Raw genomic sequence first — 22,158 nt, forward strand, 5'->3', positions numbered from 1 at the left:
ATCAAAATTTGTTGTTGCTTGCTTCAGGCATGAGGACTGATATTACTGATTAGTTGTTGCTCTCTTCAGGGCTGCGTGCTGTGATTCTGGATTTGTTTTTGATTGGTTCAGGTCTGCATACTGCAATTATTGATTTGTTCTTGTCCGTTCACTTTTGTGCTGTCATTCTGGATTTGTTATTCCCCTGTTCGGGTCTGCATGCTGAGATTCTGAATTTACCATTGCTATTTTCATGTTGACCTGCTGTAATTCAAAATTTCTTGTTCCTCTGCTGAGTTCTGCATGCTGTGATTCTGGATTTGTTGTTCTTTTCAGGTCTCCGTGCTGTGAATCCAGATTTGTTTTGGTGTACATGTGTTATTCTGAATCTGTTGTTACTCGGCTCAGGTCTGCATGTTGTGGTTCTGGATTTGTTGGTGTCCGTTCATGTCTGTGTTCTTTGATTCTCATGTGTTGTTACTGTGTTAATCCATGCATGCATTCCCCAGTGGATGTTGCTCTTTTAAGATCTGCATGCTGTGATTCTCAATTTGTTTTCTCTCTGTTCAACACTGCCTGCTTTGAATCTGGATTCGTCGTTGCTCTGTTTATCTCTGAATGGAATAATTTTAGATTCGTTGTGCACAGATCGTCAATAAAAATGCGGTAGAGAGAGAGATGAGATGTCAATAAAGAGCACAGAGAGAGGCAAGATTTCAATAAAGAATGCAGACAGCGAGGCTAGACTTGAATAAAAGTGTGGAGACAGAGGCTAGACTTGAATACAGAACATAGACAAAAAGGTGAGACTTGAATACAGAGCCCGGAGAGAGGGGTGAGACTTAAATACAGAATGTGGAGAGAGGCGAGGCTTGAATGAAGAGCTTGGGAAGAGAGGGGAGGTAAAGAGCACAGAGAGAGAGAGCCTAAACTTCAGTAATGAGCATAAGGGGAGAGCACGGGCTTGCCTTCTGGGAGCAGCTACAATAGGAGCTGCAAGAGCCACATTGCAGCATCACAGGAAAACAGTAATTTAGTTGGGTATTGGTTCTCAGCCTTTCGGCTAAGATCAAGTGTAGTATCGACATGCTGTGCTTGGTTGAAGTCATTAGTTTACATTGTGGCTTCACTTGAAGCAATTTTTAAAAGCAGCATCTCGGCCTTTTGGCTAAGATGCAAATGAGATCAAGCCTTGGAGGAGGTGCTATGCCTACTCCAACCAGCTTGGATCATATAGATCAAGCCCAAGACAGGAGGTGAGAGCCCTGTCTTGTCATCTTGGATTGGGAATGTCTCAACTTGTTGAGACTCTGAATTGGACTTGATTTGATTGAAATGGAATAAAAACAAAAAAGAATTAATTGGCTGGTAAGTAACTGCTAACTTGAATTCCCATTCTAAATTACTATTAGATTAAAGGCAATCAGGAAAAGTCTTTTACAGATTGAATATTTAAAAGCCAGTTGATTTTTTTTTAGTTAAAAACTAGGAATGGGGAGGTAAGACGACGTGTCGTACCTGCATGATGTGGGAGCTGGTGGACCCATTGTAGTTCCTCATGAACACTTCTGGAGTAAGTGTTGGTTGCTCAATGAACTGCAGCTCAGAGTTAATGAGCTTCAGATGCTGCAACACATCAGTGAAGGGGAGGGGGTACCTGGACGCTGTGTTTCAGGAGGCAGTCATATTTCTTAGATTAACCAGGGCAGAGCAGGTGAGTGTGATTGTGAATGAGGCAATAGAGGGATCCAAGGGATAGCACTGCAAGAGCCTCAACCCTTGTCCTTGTCCAACAGGTAAAATATTTTTGCTCCTTGTGTGAATGAGAGATGCGACCGTCGGAAGGATGAGTAAACTGACCTTGACAGCATGGTTCAGGGAGCTGTTCAAGTGGTGGCAGAAAAGAGAAATGTTACATAGTTGGGGATAGTACAATTGGGAACAGACACTGTTCTCTCGAGCCAGATTCAAGAGTCTTGAAGGCTGTATTGCCTGTCCAGTGCAGGGGTCCAGACAGCACAGTGGTTAGCACTGCTGCCTCACAGCGTCAGGGACCCGGGTTCAATTCCCAGTTTGGATCACTGTCTGTGTCGAGTTTACACATTCCCTACGGGTTTCCTTCAGGTGCTGCAGTTTTCTCCCACAGTCCAAAGATGTGCAGGTTAGGTGGATTGGCCATGCTAAATTTCCCTTTAGTGTCAGGGGGACTACTATGGTAAATGCATAGGGTTGTGGGGACAGGGCCTGGGTGGGATTATGGTTGGTGCAGACTCAATGGGCTGAATGGCCTCCTTCTGCACTGTAGGATTCTAGCATTCTAACATCTGCTCTGCAATAGGGCTAGGGAGAAGAACTTGCAGTGGGAAGGGCGAGGATGCAGTAGTCATGATCCATGTAGGCACCAACAACATACATAGAATGAGGGAAGAGGTTTTGCATTGGCAGTCTGAGGAATTATACATTAAACTAAAGAACAGAACCTCCAAGGTCTGGATTATTATCTGAGCCAGTTGCAAATTGGCCAAGTGTTTAAAATTTGAGAGGTGAAAGTGTGGCTCAAAGACTGGTAGGGGAGAAATGGATATCAGTTTGTGGGACATTGGCTTCAGTACTGGGGAAAGTGAGGGTTGGACCATTGGGACAGCCTACATCTGAAACATGCTGAGAGCAGTGTTCTTGTGGACCATATAACTAAAGAAATAGGGAAGGCTTTAAACTAAAGAATGGGGGGTGAGGTTTTAGTTGGAAAATTGAGAAGTCAAAGTTAAAGGTAGGAGTGCAGATTAGTGATCAACCTGAGTGTCAATAAGAACATAAGAACATAAGAAATAGGAGCAGGAGTAGGCCATCTAGCCCTTCGAGCCTGCCCCGCCATTCAATAAGATCATGGCTGATCTGTCGTGGCTCAGTTCCACTTTCCCGCCCTCTCCCCATAACCCTTAATCCCCTCTCTTATCAAGAACCCATCAACCCGCTTCTTAAAAATATTTAGCAAGGCAGCCTCCACCACTTCAACGGGCAGAGAATTCCAGAGATTCACCACCCTTTGAGTGAAGAAGTTCCTCCTCAACTCCGTTCTAAACCGCCTCCCCTTTATCTTGAGGCTGTGCCCCCTAGTCCTACTGTCTTTTTTGAGCGGGAAGAGTCTCTCCACCTCTATCCTATCCATCCCATTCATCATCTTATACGTCTCAATGAGATCTCCCCTCATTCTTCTAAACTCTAACGAGTACAAGCCTAGTTTATTCAGCCTCTCCTCATAGCTCAATCCCCTCCTCATAGCTCAATCCCCTCAACTCCGGTATCAGCCTAGTAAACCTCTGCTGCACTCCCTCCAAGGCCAAAATATCCTTGCGCAGGTGCGGCGCCCAAAACTGCACACAGTACTCCAGCTGCGGCCTCACCAATGCCCTATACAGCTGCAGCAAGACCTCCCTACTTTTATATTCAATCCCCCTCGCTATGAAGGCCAGCATCCCATTCGCCTTCCTAACCACCTGCTGCACCTGCGAGCTGGGTTTTTGCGACTCATGCACAAGGACCCCGAGGTCCCTCTGCACCGTCGCCTGCTGCAGTTTTTTGCCCCGTAAGTAATAGTCCTTCCTACCATTCTTCCTACCAAAGTGGACCACCTCACACTTGCCAACATTAAATTCCATTTGCCATTTCCTGGCCCATTCGCCCAGCCTATCTAGATCCTTCTGCAGACTCTCCACACCCTCCGCACAATTTGCCTTTTCCCCCAGTCTTGGTGTCATCAGCAAATTTCGACACCCTACACTCGGTTCCCTCCTCCAAATCATCTATATAAATGGTAAATAGCTGAGGCCCCAGCACCGACCCCTGGGGCACCCCACTAGTCACCAACCGCCAATCCGAATAGCACCCATTGACCCCCACTCTCTGCCTCCTATTTGACAACCAATCCTCTATCCACGCTAACACCCTACCCCCAACTCCATGTCCCCTGACCTTCTGCAATAACCTCTTGTGAGGTACCTTGTCAAACACCTTCTGAAAATCCAGAAAGACAATAGAAAACTATAGGCAAGGCAGGCGTATGAACATTATTTTACAGCAAAGACTCATATAACAGCCCTAACTAGGAACAGGGAGGGTTCCAAGAATGGAAAGTTTTTAAAAAATTAGGCGGATATGAAGAGCAGGGACACAGGATAGTGAGGAGGAAGTTGACTGTCAAAGGATGGGGCAGGAATGTAAACAAAAATATGCAACACAGAGCAATCCGGAGTTGTAAAAAAAATCAAAGCTAAATGTATTTTACCTAATGCTCAGAGCATTTGCAACAAGATAGGCGAGTTGATAGCACAGGTCACAACATATAACTATGATGTATTAACTATTACAGAAATGTGCTTGTGGGATGTTGCTAAGTTTGCAGATGATACAAAGGTATGTAGAGAGACAGGTAGTATTGAGGAAGCAGGGGAACTGTAGAAAGACTTAGGAGAGTGGACAAAGAAATGGCAGATGGAATACAATGTGGAAAAGTGTGAGGTTATGTAGTTTGGAAGGAGGAATGGAGGCAAAGACTATTTTCTAAATGGGAAAATGCTTAGGAAATCAGAAACACAAAGGGACTTGGGAGTCATTGTTCAAGATTCTCTTAAGGTTAACATGTAGGTTCAGTCGGCAGTTAGGAAGGCAAATGCAATGTTAGCATTCATGTTGAGGGGGCTAGAATACAAGAGCAGGGATGTACTTCTGAGGCTGTATAAAGTTCTGGTCAGACCCCATTTGGAGTATTGCGGGCAGTTTTGGGCCCCATAACTAAGGAAGGATGTGCTGGCCTTGAAAAGGTTCCAGGGGAGATTCACAAGAATGATTCCTGGAATGAAGAGTTTGTCCTATGAGGAACATAGAAACATAGAAAAACTACAGCACAGTACAGGCCCTTCAGCCCACAAAGTTATGCCGAACATGTCCCTACCTTAGAGATTATTAAGATTACCTATAACCGTCTATCTTACTAAGTTCCACGTACTTACCTAAAAGTCTCTTAAAAGACCCTATCAAATCTGCCTCCGCCACCATTGCCGGCAGCCCATTCCGTGCACCCACCACTCCCTTAGTGAAAAACTTACCCCTGATATCTCCTCTGTACCTACTCCCCAGCGCCTTAAACCTGTGTTCTCTTGTGGCAACCACTTCAGCCCTGGGAGTAAGCCTCTGACTATCCACTCAATCAATACCTCTCAACATCTTATACATCTCTATCAGGTCACCCCTCATCCTTCGTTTCTCCAAGGAGAAAAGGCCGAGCTCCCTCAACCTATCCTCATAAGACATGCTCCCCAATCCAGGCAACATCCTTGTAAATCTGCTCTGCACCCTTTCTATGGCTTCCACATCCCTCCTGTAATGAGGCGACCAGCACAGTACTCCAAGTGGGGTCTGACCAGGGTCCTATATATCTGCAACATTATCTCTCAACTCCTAAACTTAATTCCTCAATTGATGAAGGCCAGTACACCATCTGCCTTCTTAACCACAGCTTCAACATGCACAACTGCTTTGAGCATCCTATGAACTCAGATGCCAAGATCCTTCTGATCTCCTACTCTGCCAAGAGTCCTACCATTAATATTATATTCTGCCATCCTATTTGACCTGCCAAAATGAACCACTTCACACTTACCTGGGTTGAACTCCATCTGCCACTTCTCTGCCCAGTCTTGCACCCTATCAATGTCACGCTGCAACTTCTGACATCCCTCCACACAATCCACAACACCTCCAACCTTTGTGTTATCAGCAAACTTACCAATCCATCCCTCCACTTCCTCATCCAGGTCATTTATAAAAATCACAAAGAGTAAGGGTCCCAGAACAGATCCCTGGGGCACTCCACTGGTAACTGACCTCCATGCAGAATATGACCCATCTATAACCACACTTTGCCTTCTGTGGGCAAGCCAATTCGAGATCTACAAAGCAATATCCCCTTGGATCCCATGCCCCTTCACTTTCTCAATAAGCCTTACATGGGGCACCTTATCAAATGCCTTGCTGATGTCCACCTATACTACATCTACAGCTCTTCCTTCATCAATGTGTTTAGTCACATGTTCAAAAAATTCAATCAGGCTTGTAAGGTGTGATCTGCCTTTGACAAAGCCATGCTGACTATTCTTAATCATATTATACCCCTCCAAATGTTCATAAATCCTGCCTCTCAGGATCTTTCCCATCAATTTACCAACCACGGAGGTTAGACTCATTGGGCTATAATTTCCAGGGCTACCTCTACTCCCTTTCTTGAATAAAGGAACAACATCCACAGTCCTCCAATCCTCCAGAACTTCTCCCATCTCCATTGCTGATGCAAAGATCATCACCAGAGGTTCAGCAATCTCCTCCCTCGCCTCCCACAGTAGCCTGGGGTACATCCCATCTGGTCCCGGTGACTTATCTAACTTGATGCTTTTCAGAAGCTCCAACACACCCTTTGTCTTAATATCTACATGCTCAAGCTTTTCAGTCTGCTGCAAGTCTGCACTACAACCATCAAGATGCTTTTCCACAGTGAATACTGAAGTGAAGCATTCATTAAGTATCTCTGCTATTTCTTCCAGTCCCATACAAACTTTCCACCGTCACACTTGATAGGTCTTATTCTTTCACGTCTTATCCTCTTGTTCTTCACGTACTTGTAGAATGCCTTGGGGCTTTCCTTAATCCTGCCTGCCAAGGCCTTCTCATGACCTCTTCAGCCTCTCCTAATTTCGTTCTTAAGATCCTTCCTATTAGCCATATACTTTTCTAGATCTCTAACATTACCTAGATCTCTGAACCTTTTGTAAGTTTTTCTTCTTGACTAGATTAATTACAGCCTTTGTACACCATGGTTCCTGTAACCTACCATAACTTCCCTATCTCATTGCAATGTTGCTATGTAGAACTCCAGACAAATATTCCCTGAAAATTTGCCACATTTCTTCCGTACATTTCCCTGGCAAAGCCTCTTTCCGATTTAAGCCTCCAATTTCCTGCCTGATAGCCACATAATTTCCCTTACTCCAATTAAACACTTTTCTAACTTGTTTGACCCTGTCTCTCTCCAATGCTATTGTGAAGGAGATAGAATTATGATCACCATCCCCAAAATGCTCTCCCACTGAGAGATCTGACACCTGATGAGGTTCATTTCCCAATACCAAATAAAGTACTGCCTCTCCTCTTGTAGGCTTATCCACATACTGTGTCAAGAAACCCTTCTGAACACACCTAACAAACTCCTTCCCATCTAAACTCTTACCCTAGGGAGATTCCAATCAATATTTGGGAAATTAAAATCTCCCATCATGACAACTCTGTCATTATTACATCTTTCCAGGATCTGCTTCCCAATCTGCTCCTCAACATACCTGTTACTGTTGGGCGGCCTATAGAAAACACCCAGTAAAGTTGATTGACCCCCTTCCTGTCCCTAACCTCCACTCACAGAGACTCAGTAGACAATCCTTCCATGGCATCCATCTTTTCTGCAACTGTGACACTATCTCTGATCAACAGTGCCATTCCCCCACTTCTTTTGCCTCCCTCCTTGTCCCTTCTGAAACATTTGAAACCCGGCACTTGAAGTAACCAGTCCTGCCCCTAAGTCATCCAAGCCTCTGTAATGGCCACTACATCACAGTAGTGATCCACGCTCTAAGCTCACCCACTTTGTTCACAACACTCCTTGCGTCAAATTGGCACATCTCAAACCTTCAGCCTGAGCACTCCCCTTCTCTATCACCTGCCTATCCTCCCTCTCACACTGTCGACAAGCTTTCTGTATTCGTGAGCCAACCTCCTTTCTCTCAGTCACTTCAATTTGATTCCCACCCCCCAACCTTTCTAGTTTAAACTCTCCCCAGTAGCCTTAGCAAACTTTCCCGCCAGGATATTGGTTCCCCTGGGATTCAAGTGCAACCCATCCTTTTTGTACAGGTCACACCTGCCCCAAAAGAGGGCCCAATGATCCAGAAACCTGAATCCCTGCCCACTGCTCCAATCCCTCAGCCACGTATTTATCCTCCACCTCATTTCATTCCTACTCTCAGTCTCGTGGCACAGTCTGCAATCCCGAGATTACTACCTTTGCTTTCCTTCTTCTCAACTCCCTTCCTAACTCCCTATATTCTCCTTTCAGGACCTCTTTCCTTTTCCTACCTGTGTCATTGGTATCAATATGTACCATGACCTCTGGCTCTTCTCCCTCCCACTTCAGGATATCTTGGACGCAATCAGAAACATCCTGGGTCCTGGCACCAGGGAGGCAAACTACCATCTGAGTTTTTTGACTGCATCCGCAGAATCACCTGCTGATCCCTCACTATAGAGTCCCCTATCACCACTGCCTTCCTCCTCTCTCTACGGTCCTGAGCCACAGGACCGGACTCTGTGCTGGAGGCACGGCTGCTGTTGCTTCCCCCAGGTAGGCTATTTCCCCCCCCCAACTGTACTCAAACAAGAGTACTTATTAAGCGGCACAGCCACTGGGGTACTCTCTAGTACCTGAGCTTTCCCCTTCTCCTTCCTAATCATGACCCATTTGTCTGCGTCCCGTGGCCCAGGTGTGTCCACCTGCCTGTAACACCTCTTTATCACCTCCTCACTCTCCCTGACCAGACGAAGGTCATCAAGCTGCAGCTCCAGTTCCCTAACATGGTCCCTTAGGAGCCGCAACTCGACGCACCTGACGCAGATGTAGACGTCCAGGAGGCTAGGAGACTCCAGGACCTCCCACATCCAACACCGAGAACAACAAACTGGCCTCACACTCATAATTCCCCCTTTCTTCAAATAACACAGGAAAAACTAAGAACTAAACCTACCCTGCCTTGCCCGTCTCCACCTAAGCCCATTGAGCCAAAGCCCTTCAACCCACTGGATAGTGCGGCCTGCTTTTTAAACCTTACGCGCACTACTGACTGACTTCAGGCACCTGCACAGTCTAAAAAAAACTGTGCAAAAGAGAAAGGTAAAAAAACAGCAATAAATCTCTTACCCTCAGCACTCCTACCATGACTCACTCCCTCTCTGCTTTGTTCCGGTCGAACAATGAGCCTGATATTCCCTTACCTCCTTAGGTTTGAGGAATAAGCGAAAAGAAAGGAAAAAAGAAGAAAATTTACCTGCTCTCACTCCAAGTTTTTTTTAGATTACAGGAGGGGGTAGGGTGGGAGACTCTAGAAGTGTAGAGTCTCAGGTTTCCTCCCTGTTCAAATTTACTGGGGGGAAAGAAACCTTCCCAGGTCCCACTGGGGCCTCCTTCCAGTTTTATACTCCCGGTTTAGAAAAAATACTCTGAAAAAAGTAAGGTAAAAATCCCTCTTACCTACAAGCTCTCTTTACTGAATCACCACTCTAACTGCTCCTCTGGAAATGGTTGAGGACTCTGGGTCTGCACTCATTGGAGTTTAGAAGGATGGGGGAGCGGCCTTTCAGGTTAGAAGGATAAGGGGGGATCTTATTGAAACTTACAGGATACTGAGAGGCCTGGATAGAGTGGACGTGAAGCGGATGTTTCCACTAGTAGGAAAAACTAGAACCAGAGGCACAATCTCAGGCTGAAGGGACGATCCTTTAAAACAGAGATGAGGAGGAATTTCGTCAGCCTGAGAGTGGTGAATCTGTGGAGCTCTGTTATTCTGTGTTTGCTGTTGATATATTCAGGTCTGTGTGCTGTGAGTCTGGATTTGCTGCTGATCCTTTCAGGTCTGCATGATGTGAATCTGGAGCTCTGTTTAAATGCTAAGATTTTGGATTCACTGTTGTTCTCTTCAGTTTTTCCTGCTGTGATTCTGGATTTGTTGCTCTTTTCAGATCTGCGTGCTGTGATTCAGGATTTATTATTGCTTTGTTCATTTCATTTGAGGAAGTAGCTAAACAAACAAAATGGCCGTAGACCATGTGGGTATTGCTAATTCAAATTAAGTTGGTAGGTAGAGTAAGTGACATGTTTGTATCACCAACAGAAGAGGTATTTACGGATTATGATGAGGCGAAAAAAGCCATCTTAAATGTATCTGACCTAATGCCAGAACTCTAAAGACAATGGTTAAGAAAGCCAAGGAAGGCACCTGGTCAAACAAAATAGAATTTGAAAGAATCAAACAAAGTAATTTTGACAAGTGGATAAGGGCTTAACTTCTTCACTGAACAGCACACACTTTTTGCACTGTGTTTTTGCCAACCTGGCAAAAATATTGTGAAATAAAAATAACTATAACCCTAAAATAATTCTTTCTTATGGGGAAGGAAACAAGGCATAAGGAGACCTATGGGCTAAGCGCATACTTAACTAACTACTAAAATTGCACTTGCATGGTCCAAAGAAAATAGACCAACAGAGGTTGTTCTTATGGAAACAGTTATTTTAAAGAAATTTAAAAAAGCACTTCCTGAAATAATAGAAAGTCACGTGAAAGAGCAGAGATTTAAAATTGTGAGATTAACAGCAGAAATTGCCGATGATTGATTATGAGTTAGATCATAAATTGAAGTCTGGTTTCCAACATCAATTTTGAATTGTGAGGTATAGGAACTGGGAAGAAGAAATCCTCAGGTGTTAAGAGCAAAGGAGATCTCGTTGAAGATGGTAAAGATAGTGTACCTCAGTTAAAAAAGGGTGGAAGAGAAATAAAAAGCCTCAGATGTTTTTATAGTAACAAAATAGGACAAACAAACTTGCAATGTTGGGAGTTTAAGAAAAGCTTTGAGAAGTCAGTCATACTAAAACAAGATAAGCCATTTGGGTTCGTTCATGGTAAAGGAAGTCAACATTGAAACTCAAGAGGTGCAAGAGAATGTGCAGCCTGCTCAGGGGTTAGTTGATAAGGAAGTGCCAGATCTCTTAAAATAATTTACTTGTGTTTTTTGCTTTGTAGCAGGAGTAGGTAAAGAAGTTAAGACTTTAAGAGATACGGAACCAGGTCAATCTTTCAATTTCTTTTTATTCATTCATGAGATTTGGGCTTCTTTGGCCAGGCTAGCATTTATTGACCATCCCTGATGGTGATTAAGAGTCGTACCCATTGCTATGGGTCTGGAGTCACAGGCCAGACCAGGAAAAGACAGCAAATTTCCTCCCCTAAAGGGCATGAGTGAACCAGGTGTTTTTTTTTGTGACAATTAATAATGGTTTCATGATCATCATTGGACTTTTAATTCTAGATTTTTATTAAATTCAAATTTCACCATCTGCCATGGTGGGATTTGAACCCAGGTCCCAAGAGCATTATTCTGTGTCTCTGGATTACTAAATCTTTGACAATGTCATATATGACCATCTCTCCATAATGGTGAGAGATGAGGAGACATGTAGTTCAGAAGAAATATTGCCAGAAAAGGCAGTGATAGGTGGAACTGATGCTGAAAAGAGTTGTGCTCCATTATATAAGTTGAAGTTGGAGAGTTCAGTGAAAAGTCGTGGTAGGAATAATAGAGAAATTATCTTGGCCAGGAGTACAGTTTACCTTGAGTAATGATATAGCTAGACTATAAGTGGGAGCGATGCCTACTGTAATTGAAAAGTCAGCGGAAAATCAAACACATGAGGTGTTATAGGAGGCATATCCTACAATTTTTCCTGACTCCGTAGTAACAAGGCCATAAAGCCACAAGTTGAGACTGGAGGAAAAATCAAAGAGTAAAGATAAAGAAGTTGAAGTTCAATGATCAGAAACCATTTTTGATCAGATAGCTGAAAAAGAACAAGAACAGATAGAGGATGAAGTGGATAGTTTTAGTTCATGGAAGTTGGCAGATTTACAACAGAAAGATGCAGAGATAAAGCATTTGTATTAGAAAACATACACAGAAGTGGAATCTGAGTGTATACCAGAAAGTTATTACCTTCAAATAATATCTTAATGAGGAAGTAGATGCCTTTACATATTCAGGCAGATAAAAAATGGGCAGAAGTGAAGTTGTATTGTTGATGGGTTATAGAAAGGTGTTGCGGGTAGCAGATGATGTATTCGTAAAAGGTCATTTTGGAATCAGAAAACTCTAACAAAGTACAAAACATTTTACTTGGCTGGACTGCACAAAGATGCGGTTGAATTTTGCTGATCATATCACACATGTCAGTTAATAGGAAAATTTTAATCAGTGATAAAACCAGTACCCTTAATACTCATTTGGGCATTTGATAAACCTTTTACAAGGATCTTAATTGTTTGAATAGGACCGCTTCCGAAAAGAAAAGCGGGGATCAGTATTTGTTGACCATAATGGATATGATTACTCGATTTCCAAAGGCCATTCGATTGCACAATATTACAGCTAAAAGGACTATAGAGAAGTTACTTAAATCTTCTACGGGCTACCCACAGAAATACAATCAGATCAAGGATTAAATTTTACATCAAAGTTCTTCGAGGAAGTTATGGATAACTTAGGAGTAGAGTCATAGAGGTTTACAGCATGGAAACAGGCCCTCTGGCCCAACTTATCCATGCCACCATTTTTTTAAAAACCCTTAAGCAAGTCCCAATTGCCCGCATTTAGCCCATATCCTTCTATACCCATCATACCCATGTAACTACCTAACTGTCTTTTTAAAAGATAAAATCATACCCGCCTCTGCTCCTACCTCTGGCAACTTGTTCCAGACATTCACCACTCTCTTGTGAAACAGTTGCCCCTCTGGATACTTTCGTATCTCTCCCCTCTCACTTTAAACCTATGCCCTCTAGTTTTAGACACCCCTATTTTGGGAAAAGATATTAACTATCTAGCTGATCTGTGTCCCTCATTATTTTATAGACCACTGTAAGATCATTCCTCAGTCTTCTACGCTCCAGAGAAAAAAGCCCCAGTCTATCCAGGGTCTCCTTATAACTCAATCCATCAAGCTCTTGTAGCATCCGAGTAAATCATTTCTGCACTCTTTCTAGTTTAATAATATTCTTTCTATAATAGAGTGACCAAAATTGCACTCAGTATTCCAAGTGTGGCCTTACCAATGTCTTGTACAACTTCAACAAGACGTTCCAACTTCTGTACTCAATGCTTTTACCGATGAAACCAAGCATGCTGAATGCATTCTTCACCACTTTGTCCAGCTGGACTCCACTTTCAAGGAGCTATGAACATGTACCCCTAGATCTCTTTGTTCTGTAACTCTCCCCAGTACCCTACCATTAACTGAGTAAGTCCTGCCCTGGTTCAATCTACCAAAATGCATCACTTCACATTTGTCTAAATTAAACTCTATCTGCCATTCATCAGCCCACTGGCCCAATTGATCAAGATCCCATTGCAATTGGAGATAACTTTCTTCAATGTCCACTGTGCCACCTATCTTGGTGTCATCTGTAAACTTACTAACCATGCCTCCTATATTCTCATCCAAATCATTGATATAAATGACAAATAATATTGGACCCGGCACTGAGCCCTGAGGCACACCGCTGGTCACAGGCCTCCAGTTTGAAAAACAACTCTCTACAACCACCCTTTGGCTTCTGTCAAGAAGCCAATTTTATATTCATATAGACACCTCACCCTGGATCCCGTGAGATTTAACCTTATGCAATAACCTACCATGAGTAAAACAATTTAAATCAATTGCATACAATCCAGAAACGCAGGGAACATTTAAACAGTGGCATCAAACTTTAAAGACCTTGTTGTGGGTCTATAGTCAAGATTATCTAAAGGTTTGAGATTATCCACAGGATTGGGATAAATTCCAGGACTCCAAAAATCAAAAGAAGTGGTAAAACTCAGCAAAGGAAATTAGAAATCACATTCAAAGTGGCTTATGCCAATTTGCATCCAATGTAAAGGTTTACCCTCCTGATCCTGCCTCATTCACTGAGAACATTACTGGAACTAATTTATACTCATAATGTAGAACTTGATCTCGAACTTGGAATCAAAGTAATATTAAGGATTGAAGGAGGTTTTTGAAAAAGGAAGAAGGAGCAGATGAACAATAGCAGTATGTCGAGAAAGAGGGAAGAGTGAAATTGATGGCACATGTTTTGTCACAACTTTGGTGAAAGAAGGAGGATGGAAGAAAAGGGCTGGAATGGACTATACTATTGTTACATTTGTATGCTTAGTTTTAATAAAACATGTGTCTATATTGTAGAGTACTAATAGTGTGAAATTAGAAGTTTTGAGAAATTAAACCAACTTTGCATATTGCTGGTTCATTTTTTTAAGAGGGAGGTGTGACAATACTGTTGCTTTAAGAAATGTATCTTGTGAAGTCTCTTTTTTTTAGCAGACAGTTCTATGTATTGCCATTCTGTCTATACCTGGCAGTCCTTGAGTGCTAAACTTTTATCTGGACTAATGCAAGATAGTTATTTTAGTATTTGCCCTGGGGAGTTTTCAGAGTGGGGCTTGATTAAGGTTTGAAAGGAAAAATCATGGGACTTGGCAGAGCTAGGGTCACAGAGAGAAAATAAGTTTAGTTGCTGTTTGGGAACTGTAGAGAGAAGAAATGGCTTCCTGTCTATTTCTTTCTCTGGATTTGGAGACTGGGATCTGCTAGAATATAGGTCTCTTTCTCTGACATTCTGCTACTTGAAGGCGTATCTTTCTCTGGAGACAGCTGTTTGGAAGTTAGAAGGCTGGTGTCTTTCAACTCTCTAGACAGATGTAAAAAGGCTGGAAATCTAGCATCCACATGAACATATCTGCTTTGGTGCTCATTGGTTCTGAAGTGGGATTTGTGTCAATAAGGATATTGCTTAAATTGGAACAATAGAGATAGATAGCTTTTAAGAATTGTATCTTATCATAATTAAAGACTTTCAATTGGTGAAAGGTATGCAAATGCTTTTTATTATATTTTAACTGTTGTTAAATAAAATTTGTTTTACTAAAAGCCTCCTAATGGGTCAATCAAATCATACCTGGACCAAAAAACCTTTTGCTGCCATAATCATAGAATGTCTACAGTACAGAAAGAGGCCATTCGACCCATTGAGTCTGCACCGACCACAATCCCACCCAGGCCTTATCCCCGTAACCCCATGTATTTACCCGTGCTAATCCTTCTTACTAATGTCAAAATCAAAAAAGGTTGAGGCCTAGGCTAACTTCGTAATGTACTTTGGAATTTCTGACCTGGTCCCTAGCAGGTATGCTGTTATTTCTAGATTTACTGCTGATCTGCTCAGGTCTGCGTGCTGTGATTCTGGATTTGTTTTTGCTTTGTTCAGGTTGACATGCTCTGAATCTGATTTTGGTGCTGCTCTGTTCAGGTTTGCATTCTGTGATTTTGGATTTGTTACTGCTCTATTCATATCTACATGCTGTAACTCTGAATTTGATGCTGGTGTGTTCAGAACAGGTTGCAACTACACTGGGTGCACACCAATATCCCAGCAGGGAGGTTTGCTGGTGTTATTTGGGAAGGTTTAAACTCGTGTGGCAGGGGCTGGGAACCAGAGCAGTAGGTCAGCAACTGAAATGACTGGCAAGGCTTTAGAGACTAAAGCCAGTAAGACTGAGAGGAAGAACAAACAGGGATGGTCATTGAACACATCGGGACTGGCGGTCTGAAGTGTATTTGTTTTAACATGAGGAGTATGACAGATAAGGCAGATGAACTTGGAGCCTGGATTTGTGTATATATAAGTATGATGTTGTTATTACAGAGACATCGCTGGGAGAGGAGTAAGACTGGTAGTTTATTGTTCCAGGATTTGAATGTTTCACACATTTATAGAGAGAGATATATAAGAGGTGGGGGAATTATATTCCTGATCAGGGAGAATATCAAGACTATACTGAGGGAAGACACCTTGGAGGGCTCATCCACTGAGGCCATATGAGTTCAGCTCAGGAATAGGAAAGGTGCAGGTTGTACTACGGGCCTCCCATCAGCCAGCAGATGATAGAGGAACAGACAATTGGCAGATTATGGAAAAATGTATAACCAACAGGGTTGCTGTGATAGGTGATTTTAACTTCCCCTATACTGATTGAGACTCACTTAGTGCCAAGGGCTTAGATGGAGATTGGTTGGGGGGGTGGGGCGGGGAGAGAAAGGGAGAGAGTTTGTTAGGATCTCCAGGAGGGTTTCTTGAAGTAATATGTAAATAGTCCAGCTAGGGAAGGGGCCATGTTAGACCTTGTATGGGAGAATGAGCCTGGCCAAGTGATCAAAGTTTCAGCGAGGGAACATTTTGGGAACAGTGACCATAATTCTGTAAGCTTTACTTATGGATAAGGATAAGAGTGGTTCTTGGACTACTAAATTGGGGAAGGCTAACTAAGACAATATTAGACAGAAACTGGGGAATGTAGATTGAGGCAACTGTTTGAGGGTGAATCCATGTCTGTCATTATGGGAATCTTTTAAAGGCCAGCTGATTAGAGTTCAGGAGCGGCATGTTTCTGTGAAATGGTTTTATTGTTGTTTTGCATGCTGTGATTCTGGATTCATTGTTGCTCTGTTCAGGTCTGCATGTTCTGATTTTGGATTTGTTGTTGCTCTGATCACATCTACGTGCTGTGATTCGGGATTTGTTGATGCATTGTTCAGGTCTGCTTCCTGTGATTCTGGATTTGTTTTTCTCTGTTCAGGCTACATGCTGTAATTCTGGATTTGTTGTTGTTCTGTTCGTGTTTGCGTAGTGTAATTCTGGACTCACAACTCTTCTGTTCATGTTGGCATGCTGTGATTCTGGAATTGTTACTGGTCCGTTCATGCCTGCATGCTGTGATTCTCCGTTTGTTTTTGCTCTGTTGAATTTTACATGCTGTTATTCTCCATTGCTTGTTGCTCCTTCAGGTCCACATCTTCTGATTCTGGATGTGTTGCTGTGCTGCTCCATTCTGCAACATCATCGGGAACATCTTTCTTGCAACTACCCTGTCTAGTCCTATTAGTATCTTTTAGGTTTCCATGAGACCCCCTTCATTCTTTTGAACTCCAGCAAATACAACCCTAACCAACTCAATCTCTCCTCATACATCAGTCCTGCTAGCCTAAGAATCAATCTGGTAAACCTTCTCTGCACTCTCCCAGAGCAAGAACGTCCTTAGATAAGGATTTCTAAACTGCACACAATGGCCACAATCCTTCCAAAAGTGCTCAATTGGCAGGAAAACTGTTCTAAATCCTGACTGTTTTCTCAGTTCAGCTTCTCACCTGAATCTTTGCACTCTGTGCACTGCAGAGGTCCCAGTTGTGAATCTCATTAAAAACCAGGGTGGAGGGGTCTATTCAGGCCGGAGTCTGACATTCTGGAACTTTGCGCATGCTGGCCAGCTCGATCACTGGCCAGCCCGGGTCACCAGCCGTACTGCCCCTCCAGCAGCTCTCCATGGCTCGATTTGCGGCCCCCACAACAATTTGGGGGCCAGCCCTGACACCCCCCCCATCCCAGAGCACCCCAATGCACAGCCCACCCCCCATTCCCCAGCAGACCGCCCCCCCCCAGTCGCTGCCCTCCCTTTATCCCAGACCGATCCTGTCTTCAATGTGGCACCGGGCCCCCCAGCCCCACCGATCACCCTGGGCCCTGACCACAATAGGCCCCGCCCTATTGGTACTGCCTGATGCCTGATTGGCAGTGCCAAGGTGCCCCATGGGCACAGGCACTTTGCCCCTTTGGCAATGCTGAGGGCACAAGCTGGCACTGCCAAGGTGCTCATGTCCAGGGGGTACCACCCCCCCGCCACCTGACCCTCATGGTGGGGGGGGGGGGGGGGGTGGTTCCTGATTACCCCAACTAATCTTCCGAAAGAGGGGACCTAGTGTAAACCCCGCCAGAATGATTTATTCCTGGCGAGGTGAGTGATTCAATTGGGACCTGATTTCCAGTGTGGTCTGACTGGGAATTGTTCGCCGGCTCTGGGAGACGTGCATGCATTCTCAGCACATGCACAAATCACGGTACAAGGCCAACGACGTGCATTTCCCACCACGACCTACCAGAAAAGTTGTGGGTCACAATGGAAGAATCGCAGCCAATATTTCGAGTTTAACCATACCAAGGCCCTGTATAATTTAGTCAGGATATCCCTACTGTTAAACTTGAATCCTCTCACTATGAAGGTCAACTTACCATTTGCCTTTTTTACTGTCTGCTGCACCTGCATACTTGCCTTCAACGACTAGTGTTAGAGGACACCCAGGCCTCGTTGCACATTCCTCTCTCCTAATTTATGACCACGTAGATAGTAATCTGCCTTCTTTCTTTTGCCACCAAAGTGGATAACCTCACACTCACCCAACTTATACTGGGTCTGCCAATCATTTGCCCGCGCACTCGACTTATCTAAATCACACTGAAGCATCTCTGTTTCCTCCTTATAGCTCACCCTCCCACTCAGCTTTGTGTAATCTGAAAATTTAGAGATGTTACATTTAGTTCTCTCATCTAATAATAAAAATTATTAGATTAATAATAAAAGTAGTGACTAGCTGTAGTACTTCTCTAGTCACTGCCTGCCATTTGGAAAAAAATCCGCTTATTCCTACTCTTTTTGTTTCCTGTTGGCCAACCCATTTTCTATCCATCTTAATATATTGTTTCTAATTCCATGTGCTTTAATTTTACACTCTAATCTCTTATGTGGGACTTTGTCAGAAGCCTTCTGAAAGTGCTAATACACCACATCCACTGGCTCCCCTAATCAAGTCCATTTGTTACATCCTCAAAAATTGCAGTAGCTTTGTCAAGCATGCTTTCTCTTTCAAAAATCCATGCTGAATCTGTCCAATCCTGCCACTGTTTTCCAAATGTTTTGCTAGATCTTTGATAATGAATTCTGTATTTTTCCTCAATACTGATGCCAGGCTTACTGGTCTATAATCCCCTGTTTTTTCTCTACCTCCTTTTTTAAATAGTGGGGTTATGTTAGCTACACCAATCTGTAGGAACTGTTGCATTGTCTATAGAATCTTGGAAGATGCCCACTAATGCATCCGCTATTTCTTGGGCCACTTCCTTATGTACTCTGGGATGTAGATAATCAGGCCCTGGGGATTTATCAGCCTTCAGTCCCATCAATTTCCCCAGCACCATTTCTCTACTAATACTATCTCCTATAGTTCCTCACTCTCACTAAGCCCTGTGTTTCCCAACGTCTCTGGTATCTTATTTGTGTCCTCCTTTGTGAAGACATAACCAAAGTATGCATTTGGTTGGTCAGCCATTTCTTTGTTCCCCATTATAATTTGCCTTTTTCTGACTGCAATGGGACCTACATTTGTCTTCATTAATCTTTCTCTCCTCACATACCTATAGAAGCTTTGCAGTCCATTTGCCGCAAGCTTACTTTCATTCTGTTTTGCCATTTTTAATCAGTCCATTGGTCTTCTTTTGCTGAATTCTAAACTGCTTCCAATCCACAGGTCTGCTATTTTTCTTGACCTATTTGTATGCCTCTTCCTTGGATCTAACACCATTTCTAATTTCCCTGCAAACCATGGTTTGGCCACCTTTCCAGTTTTTCTTTTGCGCCAGATGGGAATAAATAATTATTGCAATTCATCCATTCATCTTTGGATATTTGCTATTGTCTGTCCACTGTCATCCCTTTAAGTAACATTTTCCAATCTATCATTGCCAATTCCTGACTCATCTTAATTTCCCTGAACATTCAGGACCCTAGTCTCAGAATGAATTATGTCAGTCTCCATCTTGATGAAAAATCCTATCGTGTTATGTTCACTCATCCCCAAGGGGTCTTGCACAACTAAATTGCCAATTATTCCTTTCTCATTACACAATACCCTATCTATATTGGCACAGTGGTTGATACTGCTACCTCAGTGGTAGGGACCCAGATTTGATTCTCGGCTTGAGTCATGTCTGTGCGGAGTCTGCACGTTCTCTCTGGTGTGCATTTCCTCTCACAGTTCAAAAGACGTGCTGGCTAGGTACATTGGCCATGCTCACATTCTCCCTCACTGTACCCAAACAGGTGCCAGAGTTTAGCAATGAGGGTGTTTTCACAGTAACTTCAATGCAATGTTAATGTAAGCCAACTTGTGACACTAATAAATAAACTTTAACTTTAAAAATGAATGGCCTGTTCTTTACTTGGTACCTCAATATATTTGTCCAGAAAGCCATACCATATACATTCCATGAATTCCCCTTCAGTGGTATTGTGACTAATTTGATTTACCCAATCTACGTGCAGATTAGAATCATTCATACTTACACATATTCCTTTATCACGGTTTAATGTTATTACTAACATCACCACGAGAGCTTGGCGGTCTATATACAACCTATACTAACGTTTTTTGCCCTTTGGTGTTTCTTAGCTCTGCCCATATAAATTCCACATTGTCAGAACTAATATCATTCTTCAGTATTGTGTTAATTTCTTCTTTAATCAGCAATGCAACTTTGCCGCCTTTACCTTTTTACCTGTCTTTCATAAATATCAAAGTTAAGTTCCCATCAGTGGTCATCCTGCAGCCATGTCTGCGTATTTCCAACTATATTGGTTTATATATTTGATTCTGGACTTACTGTTGCTCTATTAAAGACTGCGTTGTGTGATTCTGGATTTGTTGTTGCTCTATTCAGATCTGCGTGCTGTGATTCTGGATTTGTTGCTCAGTTAAGGTCTACGTGCTGTGATTCTGTATTTATTGCTGTTCTGAGCTGGGTGCTGTGGTTCTGGATTTGTTGCTGCTCTGTTTAGGTCTGCATGCTGTGATTCTGGATGTATTGTTGCTCTGTTCAAGTCTGTGTGCTGTGATTCTGGATTTGTTGCACTGTTCAGGTCTGCGCTGTGTGATTCTGGATTTGTTGCTCTGCTCTGGTCTGGGTGCTGTGATTCTGGATTTGTTGCTGCTCTATTCAGGTCTGCGTGCTGTGATTCTTGACTTTTTTTTTCCCTTGCTCAGTTTTCCATTCAGTGATTGTGTCTATGCTGTGACGCTGGATTTTTATTGTTCTGTTCTGCATTTCATTTTGCTTGGTCTATATCTGTTAGCTATGATTTTGGGTTTGTTCTTGATTCAGACCTGGGACTATAATTCCAGATTTGCTGTTGACCTGTTCAAGTCTGCGTGCTGTTATTCTAGGTTTGTTGTTCTAGGCTGGGTGTTGTGATTCTGGATTTGTTGCTGCTCTGTTTAGGTCTGTGTGCTGTGATTTTGGATTTGTAGCACTGTTCAGGCCTGTGTGCTGTGATTCTGGATTTATTGCTCAATTAAGGTCTGCGTGCTGTGATTCTGGATTTGTTGTTGTTGTGTTCAGGACTGTGTGCTGTGATTCTGTATTTATTGCTGTTCTGTTCTGGGCTGGGTGCTGTGATTCTGGATTTGTTGTTGCCCTGTTCAGGTCAATGTGCTCTGATTCTGAATTTGTTGATGCTCTGTTGAGGTCTATTGCATGCAATTTTGGATTTGCTTTTGTTCTATTCATGCCTGTGTGCACTCTGATTCTGCAGTTGTAGTTGCTTTGTTCAGATGTTTGTGCTCCAAATCTGAATTTCGTGTTGTATTTCTGCATTCACTGCTGATATGTTGAGGTCTGCATACTGCAATTCAGAATTTGTTTTGTTCTGTTCAGGTCTGCGTGCTGTGATTTTGGATTTGCTGTTTTTCTATTCAGGTTTGAATAGCTGTGATTCTAGTTTGTTGTTGCCCTGTTCAGGTCCACTTGATGCGATTTTTGTATTTCCTTAGATCTGTGTGTTGTGATTCTGGACTTCTGTTTCTTGGTTCAAGTCTGCATTCTTTTGTTCTGAACTTGATGTTGCTGAATTAAGTCTGTACATTGTGATTCTCGATTTGTTTTCACTCTGCTCGTGTTCCATGCTGTAGTTCTCATTTTATTGTTGCACTGTTCAGATCTGCATGCTGTGATTCTAGATTAGCTGTTGCTCTGTACGTATCTGCATGCTGTGATTCTGGTTTTGTTGGTGATTTACTTAGGCCTGTTGCTGTGAATCTGGGTTTGTATTTTCTCTGTTCAAGTCTGCATGGTTTGAGTCAGGGTTTGTTGTTGCTCTGTTTAGGTCTGCCAGTTCTGAATTTTGATTTGTGTTTTTCTCTGTTCAGGTCTACGTGCTGAGATTCTGGATTCTCTCACTGCAGCTCAGGTCAGGTCTACATGCTGTGATGCTGGATGCACCGCTGCTCTGTTCAGGTCTGAGGTTCAATTTTCTGTTGCTCTGATCAGGTTTGCATACCGGGGTTCTGAATTTTATTGTTGCTCTGTTTAG

The 22,158-nt window shown here is 43.0% G+C and overlaps 1 protein-coding gene and 1 non-coding gene across 2 annotated transcripts in view; both read left to right on the plus strand.

Annotated features, from left to right (window-relative positions):
• The window catches only part of nalf1b (NALCN channel auxiliary factor 1b), an 828,435-nt gene that overhangs the window by 686,427 nt on the left and 119,850 nt on the right, over window positions 1–22,158 (plus strand). The gene's annotated exons all lie outside the window — the stretch shown is intronic.
• On the plus strand, window positions 1,023–1,221 carry LOC145349566 (U2 spliceosomal RNA). The gene has a single exon (XR_013888091.1). It is a non-coding gene; the product is annotated as a U2 spliceosomal RNA (small nuclear RNA).

This window comes from Carcharhinus amblyrhynchos, chromosome 10 (assembly GCF_965287045.1).
Source record: "Carcharhinus amblyrhynchos chromosome 10, sCarAmb.v2.hapA, whole genome shotgun sequence".
NCBI classification, from domain to species: Eukaryota; Metazoa; Chordata; class Chondrichthyes; order Carcharhiniformes; family Carcharhinidae; genus Carcharhinus; species Carcharhinus amblyrhynchos.